The sequence below is a fragment of the Cervus elaphus genome, chromosome 27, assembly GCF_910594005.1.
Source record: "Cervus elaphus chromosome 27, mCerEla1.1, whole genome shotgun sequence".
Lineage (NCBI taxonomy): Eukaryota > Metazoa > Chordata > Mammalia > Artiodactyla > Cervidae > Cervus > Cervus elaphus.
In genome coordinates, this window is record NC_057841.1 from 44,391,141 (window position 1) to 44,400,818 (window position 9,678).

The following is a 9,678-nucleotide window of genomic DNA, read 5'->3' on the forward strand; positions in this document are numbered from 1 at the left end:
TGCAGGATCAAAATGGGGGTGGGGGAGAGGGGACTGTGGACAAGCGATGTTGAGAATATCAGTGGTGACTCTTGGGGGAGTAGAATTTCGAGGGAGTTATTTGTATAGACTTCCCTGGTGGTCCAGTGGCTAACAACTTCAAGTTCCCAATACAGGAGGCCTACATTCCATCCTTGGTCAGGGAACTAGATCTTCATGCTGCAACTAAGACCTGGCAGAGCCAAACAAGTAAATAAAAATTTTTTAAAAAGCAAGTTATTTGTAAATATTAATATATTCAATTAGAACCTTACTGAAGACTGTATGTGGAGCATAACTTATATACTATTAGAAGGAAATGTGCAGATTATCTTCATGACTTTGAGCTAAGCAGAATTTCTTAGGCTCAAAAAAGCATGAATCATAAAGGAAAAAACTTAGAAGTTTGTTTGTAATTTTTAAATGATGCCAAAATTAAAATTTAGCTGGAAATTTTGGTTAAAAAGAAAAAACCATGAATTCAGAGAAGATATTTGTAACATGTATTGCAAAGTATTTAAGAACCACAAGGAAATAAAATTAAAAAGCAACAAAACAAAACCCCCATTTTTTTTTAGTGGACCAAAAATTATGAACAGGAAAGAGAAAAGGCAAACAAAATCACCAAAATTCACAAAATGTTCTCCTCTTCACTGTACTTAGAGAGACATGAATTGATGTCACATGATATTAGATGTCACGTGATATTCCTCTGATTGTTTACAAGATGTTAAACTGGACAAGATGAGATGTTGGAAAGGACATCGAAATAGGAACTTGGATTTCTACTAATGGGAGTGAAAATGAATACAACTGTTTTGGTATTAAATGACCAGTATCAAGTAAAGCTGAATATTTACATTCCTTGTGATCTAGATCTCCTTTAGAGAAACTTGCAAACCTGTGTGAGACAAAGTTTGTAGGTCCAAGAATGTTAAAATAGCAGTTTAAAAACAAACTAGGTCTCTATATGTTACTATTATTAACATAGGTCACTAAAACATAGCACTCAGAAGAAAAAAAAAAACAGGTTGCAGAGAATTTAAACAGTACAATACAAATGATTTAAAAATTTTAAAAAACACTATTATGATGATGGGGATGTATACACACAATAAACAGAGCTGTGTTCTGGAGGGTATTCCTGGGGGTTGAGAAAAGTGGAAGAAGGCAAAGGAGGAGGGGAACAAAGGGGATTTGAATTTTATTTGAATATTATGTTGCTTTTATTAAATATGCTTATAAAGTATATTGCAAACGATGAAAGTAATGAGCTCAGACTCTCATTCCTGCTTGTTACAGAGCTGACCACCTGACCAGAGGTTTCATAAACAGGATCTGTGGGGCCCTCGGTCGGGGGGCAGGGGGAGTGTACCTCAGCAATGGGAATGGAGCACAGCTGCATCCTCAATTTCTTTTTTTTTAATTTTAATAAAAAAATTTTTTTTGTATTGAAGTATAGGTGATTTACAATGTTTCAGGTATACAGCAAAGTGATTCAGTTATACATACATATATGTATATGTTCTTTTTACATATTATTTTCTATTATAGGTTGTTATAGTTCTCTGTGCTCTACAGTAGGTCCTTATTGTTTATCTGTTTTATGTATAGTAGTGTGTATCTGTTAATCCCAAACTCCTAATTTATCCCTCTCCCCACCTTCCCCACTTGGTAACTGTAAATTTGTATTCTCTGTCTTTGAGTCTATTTCTGTTTTGTAGTTAAGTTCATTTGTATCATATTTTTAGATTTCACATATATTTATCTTTCTCTGTCTGACTTTCTTCATTTGTTATGATAATCTCTTGGTCCATCCATATTGCTGCAAATGGCATTGTTTCATTCTTTTTCTATAGCTGAGTAATATTGCATTGTATGTATGTACCACATCTTTTTTATCTATTCCTCTGTTGATGGACATTTAGGGTGTTTCCATGTCTTGGCTATTGTAAATAGTGCTGCTGTGAACACTGAGGTGCATATAACTTTTTGAATTAGACTTTTTGTCTTTTCTAGATATACGCCCAGGCAGGCTCAATTTCTATTTGCAGTCATGATGTGAATCAAACGCTACTGCAGGCCCAGCATGAACCCAGATTATGTCACCCCCAGAGTGTCCACTGTGATGATCGACAAGATACTAGTAGTTCCTGGACTAGACACCCACAGCATTGGAGGAAAAACAGCCTTCGGCCCAAAGAAAATTATATTGAGAGAAGAAATCGAAAGCCTTTTGAAGAAAAACTCAGATTGCACATGGGATTGGTCAGGTGGGTTTGAAAATGTCTCCCCGCCCCCACAAAGACTGCCTTTAAACATCTTTAAACATAATCCAAAGCACACAGTCTCTTCCGGAAGGAGGAACATGTGTGTTAGGATGAAAGGGAGCATTTTCTCAGCAGAATTTCCAAGGGGTTTCTTCCCGTCTCTGCTGCCAGTGGCTTGGGGGTCATGTTGTGAAGTGTCTGGCCACCAGCACCTTTGGATGAAGACTTGGCCTCTGGCTGTGGTACACAGGGGAGATTGTCTACTGAAGGCTGCACTGAACTCTGCTATTTATTCTTTGTGAACCTGGAACTAGAAAACCAAGGTGCAAACCAAACTCATAGTGGAGTTTAGATGCCAAAATGTGTTTGCTTTCACAACAGAATGACTTAAACTTCCAGCGGTTAGGCGACAGGACATGTCAGCTTTCTCTCAGAGAGATCTGCTCAGGCTGTCTCAGGCTCCTCATCAGCGTGTGTGAGAATGGCATGCTCAGTCGCTCAGTTGTGTCTGACTCTTTGCGCTCCTAAGGAAGGACTGTAGCCCACCATCCTTTGTCCATTGGATTTTCCAGGCAAAAATGCTGGTGTGGCTTGTCATTTCTCCCTTCAGGGGATCTTCCTGACTGACTGAGGGATGGAACCTGCATCTCCTGCATTGGCAGGCAGTTTCTTTACCATTGCATCACCTGGAAGCCTTCAGCAGTGTAAGTTGGTGTATCTAACCTTGTCCTTTGTGTTGAACTTGGGGGTTCTGAGAATCAGTGTTAATCTAAGCAAATCTGCGCCTACATTTTTAAAAAACTAGAAATTGAAAAAAATAAATCTTTGCCAAATCCTCTAGAGATTAGTGTATTGCATGTGGTCTAAACTTTATAAAAGCTTTTTGATTAAGCCAGAAAAAATAATTTATTTAAAAATAAATATCTGTATTCCCACCATGTCACTGGGGGCCTTTCAGTCCTTGTGTGGGTGATTACAGCTGGAGCCAGTTGCAGCCGTGGAAGGGACCCTTGTTTTCAGCTTTTGCTCTTCAAGACCTGGGAGGATTCAGGAGGTCAAGAGGTCAGAGCGAGAGCATAACCACCTCTCCTGGGACCTTGCTTAAGGCAGAAGTTGGGCTTCTCAGAGTGACCGATATCTCCCAGCTTTGCTGAAAGAATCCAGACTCTGTGTTGACTTATAGGTGTTAGCAACTTATTTGTCAATATTCTAAAAATTTATTGGGACATCCAAATCATTTTGGAAAATCATCTGTCAACTCTAAGATAAGGCAAAGATGTACTGTAGATTGAACTATTCCTCTCTAGATTTCTAGGTCAATTTAAGGGTATTGGAAACAAGCGTCATAAGCGTTGTGATTAAGCAGCTACATTTCTCAGAAGAGTCCTCTGGTTTTTGAAATCTCCTCTCCTGTCTAAGAGGCTTAATACAAATTTAGCTTGATAAGTATATCTTGAAAATGGAACATTCCACCAGTCCTATATATTAACGGTTACCTGGGGCACAAACATGTGCTCACTGGAGCCCTTTGACAGATAGACAGATAGACACAGGGCTGATAACTAGCAGGTGCCAACATCCACTCTGGGCACCACTGCAGTCCACCTTGATCACTTGGTACCTGGGCCTCACCCAGAGTTCATCACTGTGTCTGTGGCCCCCCATCACGGGTCTTGGCAGATGTACTGTCTCAGCGCTGAAATCTGGTTGAGCTCTTCCTCTCTCCATTGCTGGATCAACCCGGTCCTTGTCGCCAGCCTTGACCTCAGCCAGTCTCTGGGGTCAATCAGAGATGCCAGTGATGGAAGAAGAACCCAGTTTATTTTTTTCCTTAGGCGACCTCGCTGTCATCACCCTGCCTTCGTGCGGGGCCCCCATTAAGGACCCACAAGCCGGCAGGCACCCTGACGCTCTGCAGCTCTCCTTCCCCACGGCTGCTCCCGGCGGCCTGCCTGGCGCATGCGCACACGGGCACACCTGGGAAGAGTTGTGACTTCATCCCCGCTGCGTCCTCCGGGCTCTGCCTGGGAGGCATCAGTTCAGCAGAGACGGTCAGCTGGTACAGGAAGCAGCATGACCAAGAAAGGACGGGATTAGTTCCTTGATCATGGGTGTTTCTGAGATCACCCTCACCTTCCTTCTCCGTTCAGAGCGAGTTCTGTCTCCAGGGGCAGCGTGGCGGCTCCCGGCTGCCCCCAGTTACTCAAGAAGAGAAGGGACACACTCAACTCCTGCCCCAACTTTACATTTTGTTGCTAAAACCTTTGCACAGCCTTCATGCTGCCGATGAGGGAGCTGAGCTCCGAAAGGCCAAATAAGCCACTTTCTGGGATGGTGGGACGTGGATCCAAACCAGAGAGCTGTAGCCCCAGGGACCCGGGCATAGATCAGCTTCTGCTTGTTCTGTAGCCTGAGTTCAGTGTTAGACCCTGGTCAGCTTCAGAGGCCCCCTAGGACCCGTTTCCTTTGTTCCAGCAGCTCCTCCTCAGAGAGGGAAGCCCCCGGCCCTTACCCTGCCTCAGTGCCGGAGTCCGGTCTCCCCCACCACACCCCCACCACAGGGGCTGCCTGCACATCCAGGCACCACCCAGACTCACATCAGGGTGCTTTCCTGCTAGGGCACTGCCCTCCTGCAGGCGGGTCTCTGCAGCCCACTGCTGACATAACTGCTGTCTCTTGTGGCCACCGCCTTTGGCCACAGCCCTGGAGCTCAACTTTCTCTCAGTTCCAGCAGCTGGATCTGAGCCCCCACATTCATCCCACCCCAGGGAGCAACTCAGCTTAGAAGTCCTGCACCCACCCGCCACCCCAACATTCTTCACTAGATCCCTCTTCACCAGGTCATGTCTAGTCCTTGAGGTGCTTAAGCAAGACAGCTTCACCGAGACCAATGCACCCAGACTCTGACTTGAATCTCCGGTCTTTGTTTATTCACTAGGGTCTTCAGTTGGGTTTTCGCAGAAGTCAACTTTGAGATGAAAATTTGAGTCCAAGTAGTTGATTTGAGGTGGAGTGACTCAAGGGAGTGTGATTGGGTGGATTACCCATGGGGTGCCTGGAGCTCAGTGCTGCTGAGGAGCTGTGGATGAGAGCACAAAAGACAGCTCGGAGTCCTTTCACAGAGGGAGGGTGCAGAGCTTCAGGGTCCTTCCTTCTAGTCAGGTGGTCCAGGGCTGAGGGCTGCCCTGCACTTCTGGCTGAAGCCCTCGCAGGGAGAGCTGTGGGTGCTTGCAGTAAGGCTGTTCTAAAATATACCATGATGGCGAGTACCCTGGGGATGTGAGCGGAACACAGGCAGCGTCTGCTACTGCCAGTGATTCTGGAAAGCCTCTGGAGGAAGCGTGCAGCTCTCAGTATGACCTGTGGAAGACTTTCGAGGTGGCTTTGTTTTACGAGTTGTCATGAGAGCCCTGTATGAACCTGCATTGGCAGCCCCTTGTCCCTCCATCTCCATTACATGCACCAGGTCTTTCAAAACACTCAGAGGTTTTCTGTGTCCTTTTAGCTCTTTCACTGTGAGGCTATAGTTCCTCATTCACATTTTGCGAGCCCTCTCCTCATACAAAATGGCAGGAACTAGGTGCTTAAAAGAGCGCTAAGTATAAAATACTCCCCCTACCCCCAAGTAACACATCATGAAGTAGGGCAATTCCAATATGTACCATTATTCTTCTTTTCAGGTGGGGTACAGGGCAAGCACTAAAGTGATGGGGTTGCTCATGAACTTTGCCAGTTGGAAAATCTATGACAGAAATCAAATGAGCTTGAGACAAGAATTAAAATGCCAGAATGAGGGAATTGAGTCCTTCATTTAAACCCCTACCAAGTCATTTAAGGTGGCACTTCTTTTCACGTTGTGCTGTAGTCTGTGTTCTGTCTGACTCCATCTATCCTTGCAACTCTTAAGAACAGGGGTAGATTCCACATTACACATCTATTGATGCATTACACATTACTCTACTAAAACTTACCTGCTTATAACAAGTTGCATATATTATGTCACAGTTTCTATAAGTCAGGAATCTGGGCACAGTCGGCCAGGGCCCTCTTTCTCAGTCTTTTACAAGCTGAAGTGAAGAAGCTGCCCAAGTTGGAACCTCGCCTGAGGGCTTGACTGGGGAAGGATCTGCTCCCAGGTCCACAGGGTTGTTGGCAGCATTAAGTTCCTCATGGACTGGGAAACTGAGGGCCTCAGTTCCAAGGTGGCAGTTGGCTGGAAGCCACCCTCAGGCTCTTGTCAGGTGGGCCTCTGCAGTATGGCAGTTTGCATCACCAAAGCATGGAAGCCAGTAATACAACAGAGGAAGAAGTCATAGTCTTCCCTAACCTAGTTATAGATGTGACTTCCATCACCATTGTCATAGTCAATTGGTTAGGGCAAGTCTACACTTAGAGGAGGAGATTATTTAAGGCCATGAATACAAGGAAGGTGGATACTTGAGTTTCATCCTATAAGTCTGCCCGCCGTGATGTCCTTACCAGCTGGTTATAACAAGTATTCAATAATGTTTGTTATTTTGCATATATATTATTCCCAAAACAGTAGGGCAAGTTGCAATATTACATCACAGTAAAAGAACAGTAGATTTCAAACAGAATTGACCATGTATTAATAATATGAGAGTCTGAGATTGTACATTCCATTCTCTTCCGTGGACATATCCACCTAAGAACCCAGGCCTGTGCTAGTAGCTGGAATGTGAGCTCCCTGAAGGCAGGACTGTGTCCTTAGTCTGACATTGTCAGCACCTGCGGTCCCTTCCCTGACTCATGAAAGGAACTTGGCAAACACTGAATGGATTGAGGACTGGTTCAGTGAATAACAAAGTCTGTCCCTCTTAGAACTTTTTTCACCTGGGTTACACATTTAACAAAATATTATGCCAATTTAGAAAGTAGTCATGAAAAGAGGAAGTTTACTATTGTTGCAATCTGAACAAATACTTGGTAGAAAAAATGTCAACCGGGCAATCCCCACATTAACTCTGGTGACTTCATTTTTCAATACCTTTCAAAATGCTATTCTGAGAAAACCTACAATGTGGACTGGAGAAGGAAATGGCAACCCACTCCAGTATTCTTGCCTGGGAAATCCCATGGACAGAAGAGCCTGGCAGGCTACAGTCCATGGGGTCACAAAAGAGTCAGACTTAGTGACTAAACAATGTGGACTAACAGAGATGGTATCCGGTGAAATCTGCACTTGTTATTACCATCAGGTTGATCTTTGTAGCACAGTCATTGGGCAAATACAATCTAGAACTCAGGTTCTAGAATCTAGCAAGGTTCACTAGCAAGGACTGAGGTCCTGTATGTGCTGTGAGGTCTGGCATCTCACAGAGATTCTGAATTGGAGTTTAGCAGAAGAGTGAATCCATGTGAAAATTATTGCAAGCCCTTTTCTGCACAATGCCAGCTGGGCATTTTGGTAAGCCCTTGGAAGTTCAGGATTGCTGTAGGTTTTCAGAATGTGCCTTTGTTTGCCCCGGATAAAATGCTGGTTAGAAAAAACAGTTTTTTTATTCAGGGGAAATTAATCCTTGGGGTGATATACTCTCTCCCATTTCTCTTGCTCTCTCCCCAAGTCCTTCTCGCTTATCTCCATTTCTATTGTTTCCTCTATCTCAGGAAAGAGTGGTTTCCTGATTCTATACATATCAAATATTTGTGGAAAGTCACAAACCTTACAGGGCAGCTCAGCTGTCTTATTCTGTTCTGGGTGACACAGATCATGCAGAGTGATACTCACCTTCCTTAGATGCTGGCAGATCAGTAAGAATCAGATTGTGTACTTCGTGAGAATGACATGGGGGTTCCCAAGAGCTACAAATTCTGCCAAACAAGTCCCTTAAGTAAATAATGGAAAATGGTAGTTTATTTTAAGTTCTTTGAAAAGTTGAAAAGTGATGCAAAAGGAAAGGGCTCATCTGTTGTTAGTCAGCTTTTGACCTTTGACTCTATAAACACAAGCAGTACATGGGGCTGCAGCTAGGAAACCGAGCACACCATGCTGCTCCCCAGATGAGCAGCAGGGTGGGTCTTTTCGTTAAGTTTTACAGAGTATGCTAGAGCACCACTTCACAGAATGTGACATGTAATAATTTACTCTTAAAGGAGAGGGCAGTTGTTAACAGCTTGGCCATCTCAGTAATTTTTTTTTTTTAATTTTTAAGTGAAGAGATTGGACCAGATCTTGTCTAGTCTCTTCTGCTCTGAAATGCTGATACCAAGACTCATGAGATCAGGCTGTCTCTGAGTCCACACAGCCACTCCTGTCCTTCCACCTCCTGGAACCACAGCTCCTTCTTGTCTTGACATTAACACACACAGTTGGCACACAGTTTGTAAATCCTGCCAAAAGCACCCCTCTTCCATGAAGGACCATGAAGGCCCAGCACCGGGATCAACCGCCCTTGCTCAGTCAGTTCAGTCATTCAGTCAGTTCAGTCGCTCAGTCGTGTCTGACTCTTTCCGACCCCATGGACTGCAGCACGCCAGGCTTCCCAGTCTATCACCAACTCCTGGAGTTTACTCAAACTCATGTCCATTGAGTCAGTGATGCCATCCAACCATCTCATCCTCTGTCATTCCCTTCTCCTCCCGCCTTCAATCTTTCCCAGCATCAGGGTCTTTTCAAATGAGTCAGGTGGCCAAAGTATTGGAGTTTCAGCTTCAACATCAGTCCTTGCAATGAATATTCAGGACTGATTCCTTTAGGATGGACTGGTTGGATCTCCTTGCAGTCCAAGGGACTCTCAAGAGTCTTATCCAGCATTACAGTTCAAAACAATCAGTTCTTTGGCACTCAGCCTTCTTTATAGCCCAACTCTCACATCCATACATGAGTACTGGAAAAACCATAGCTTTGACTAGAAGGAGCAGTGGGAGGGAGTCCAGAGCTAATTCGTCTGCCTAGAATCACAACTCCCCAAAGAGCCTAAGAAACAGCCCATTCCCCTCTTCCCAGCCCTAAACAAAGACCTGAACAAAAATCAGTAGTAGTTAAAGGAAGCAACTCTGAAGATTTTCATCCAGTAAAAAGAAGTGAGTATAAAAGAAAATTATTAACAAAGTTATTCATTAAAACATTTTTTTCTTATTGCTCTTTTTTTTTGCGTCATGCAGGATCCTAGTACCCTGACCAAAGATGGAACCCATGCCTCCTGCAGTGGAAGCACAGAGGCGTAACTGCTGGAACACCAGGAAGTCTCCCCAAGTTACATTTTTAACTTTTATTTTTTTCTTAGACTGTTTCTCAAAATGAACATAGTTTTCTTTTTTGTGTGATGAAAATAATACATATCAATTGAAATAAATTCAGTACAAAGGGTGTAAAGTTCTCTAACCCAGAGAGAACTCTTTTTAACATTTTGGTGTGTACCTTTCTGCA

At 43.8% G+C, this 9,678-nt stretch overlaps 1 long non-coding RNA gene across 1 annotated transcript in view; it reads left to right on the forward strand.

Annotated features, from left to right (window-relative positions):
* LOC122684816 overlaps positions 1-9,678 on the forward strand; it is a 49,876-nt gene extending 40,198 nt beyond the window's left edge. The window contains exons 2-4 of the long non-coding RNA XR_006338158.1: positions 2,038-2,291; positions 2,899-2,992; positions 9,414-9,678. This is a non-coding gene — a long non-coding RNA (uncharacterized LOC122684816). The remainder of the gene's footprint in view (positions 1-2,037; positions 2,292-2,898; positions 2,993-9,413) is intronic.